The sequence below is a fragment of the Mizuhopecten yessoensis genome, unplaced genomic scaffold (genome assembly GCF_002113885.1).
Source record: "Mizuhopecten yessoensis strain PY_sf001 unplaced genomic scaffold, ASM211388v2 scaffold714947, whole genome shotgun sequence".
Lineage (NCBI taxonomy): Eukaryota > Metazoa > Mollusca > Bivalvia > Pectinida > Pectinidae > Mizuhopecten > Mizuhopecten yessoensis.
The window spans coordinates 3,183-5,911 of NW_018479375.1; the positions used below are offsets into that span (position 1 = coordinate 3,183).

Genomic DNA, 2,729 nt, shown 5'->3' on the forward strand with positions numbered 1-2,729 from the left:
TAACTCCGGTTAAACTTCTGACGCTGACACTCATTACATTAGAAGCAACTCTGTGATGTAAGTATGTCACTCTCTATTAGGTCAATGACAGCCTATTATTTCATTATTGTGTAGGACTGATCCAATGTTTACTATATCAATCTGAAAGATTTTTTTCGCCCTTAATAAGCTCAAAATGTTTTTTGTAAGGATATATCCAAGATGCTCTAAATAATCCACATCAAAATATGTTTGGTTTTTGCATTCATGTTTTCTTAATTGTGTTTTCCTCTCTTTTCAGACATCGCGCAATATTGGCAGTTGATAGTTGGTCTGTTCGTTATTTATTTGTATGATTGTGCTGTTGTTACGTTGATTAAAATTGAAAAGAAACATTTGCAATCTTCTTTATTTTTTTAAGAAGGGGTTTTGTTGATTTGATAACATAAGTTTTGGAAATATTCAAACTGATTTTCATTTTCATAATTCTTCCATACTATTATAACTTTCGCTTTGTCGTGCCTTGAAAACACAACCACACACACAAAAACTCATTTGAAGTAGGAAAAGGCGTCTGAATTCATGTTTGTTGAAATCATACTATAAACTTTCATTTCAATTCAAAGTCTTTTGAATTGTTTCCAGACGACTCGGCAATTCTGTTAAAAAGGATGGAAAATTTGTTTACAATTTAACATCACATCAGAACAAGATACGATTGTATTGTATTTCTTTGGTATGAATATAGATTCCTGCTAATATCGATGTCTTTAAGTGAACTTCTTTCTATTGACAATACTTTAATCAGAAACCAGCTGCTCAAAGACATATGCTAAAGTAGTATCTGTCCCATTGGCATTCTTATTGACTATGAAAGTCAACCGAAAGTAGTTTCATTGATTATTTTCCGTTTTATTCCTTTGTTTCTTTTCCATGATTTCTTTACCTGCACTGATCGTTTATGAGTATATAATTATTCTAGAACAGCAAACCGGGAACAATAATAATGACGTCAACAATCTGGTTGTGAAAATCATAGCTACTTTAGTAAATTAACAATGAAAACATATTATGATAATGTAGATTCACTCATGTATTACAAAATGTCGTGAAAATGAGTTTTTTTAGAAATTTGAAGATGAGATATTTTGACAAGGTAAACCTATACTTTCACAATTTTGTCATAAGTAATTGTATTACTTATTAACAAGACAGATTTTCTCACAATCCAACAATAGCTGATTATACTACCAATTGATTAGACACACACTCTCACAATCAAACAATAGGTGATTATACTATCAATTGACTAGACACACACTCTCACAATCAAACTTTTTTAAATGAAGGAATCAAAGCAAAATAAAATGTTACCGCATCATATGGTAATTTCGTCCAGTTAAAACTTATCGAAATTAGTTAATGTCAAAAGGTGAAAAATCTATGTCTAAGGTGTTCCGAATTTTATGTAAAATAGAGCGGAAAAAGGAAAGCTGTTTTTAATAACAATTTTCGGGTACAACATATATTTTTTACTTAATGTTTATTGTCTGTAAACCATGCCGGAATGAATTCCAGCCACAATGATAGAGGCAACCTCAGCCAGTGTTTTGTATATATATACAAAGTCGTACCAAATTAATGCAGTATACATATAAAGTCATACCATCATTATTTCAGTATATATACAAAGTCATATCAAATTGATTCAGTATATATACAAAGTCATACCAACATTAATTCAGTATATATACAAAGTCATACCAAATTAATTCAATAAACATACAAAGTCATACCAACATTAATTCAGTATATATACAAAGTCATACCAACATTAATTCAGTATATATACAAAGTCATACCAATATTAATTCAGTATATATACATATTCATAACACATATTTCAGTATATATACAAAGTCATACCAACATTAATTCAGTATATATACAAAGTCGTACCAACATTATTTCAGTATATATACAAAGTCATACCAACATAAAACCAGTATATATACAAAGTCATTCCAAAATTAATTCTGTTTACATACAAAGTCATACCAACGTTAATTCAGTTTATATTCAAAGTCATAACAACATTAATTCAGTTTATATACAAAGTCATACCAACATTAATTAAGTATATATACAAAGTCATATCAACTCTAATTTAGTATATATACAAAGTCATACCAACATTATTTCAGTATATATACAAAGTTATACCAACATTAATTCAGTATATATACAAAGTCGTACCAACATTATTTCAGTATATATACAAAGTCATACCAACATAAAACCAGTATATATACAAAGTCATTCCAAAATTAATTCTGTTTACATACAAAGTCATACCAACGTTAATTCAGTTTATATTCAAAGTCATAACAACATTAATTCAGTATATATACAAAGTCATACCAACATTAATTAAGTATATATACAAAGTCATATCAACTCTAATTCAGTATATATACAAAGTCATACCGAAACAAAGTCATTCCAACATTAATTCTGTATACATACAAAGTCATACCAACATTAATTCAGTTTATATACAAAGTCATATCAACTCTAATTCAGTATATATACAAAGTCATACCGAAACAATGTTATTCCAACATTAATTCTGTATACATACAAAGTGATACCAACATTAATTCAGTTTACATACAAAGTCATACCAACATTAATTCAGTTTATCTACAAAGTCATTCCAACATTAATTCTGTATACATACAAAGTCATAC

The 2,729-nt window shown here is 28.3% G+C and overlaps 1 long non-coding RNA gene across 1 annotated transcript; it reads left to right on the forward strand.

Moving 5' to 3' along the window:
* LOC110441024 lies at positions 1–381 on the forward strand. The gene is made up of 2 exons (XR_002461809.1): positions 1–57; positions 281–381. It is a non-coding gene; the product is annotated as an uncharacterized LOC110441024 (long non-coding RNA).
* Positions 382–2,729: the final 2,348 nt, after the last annotated feature.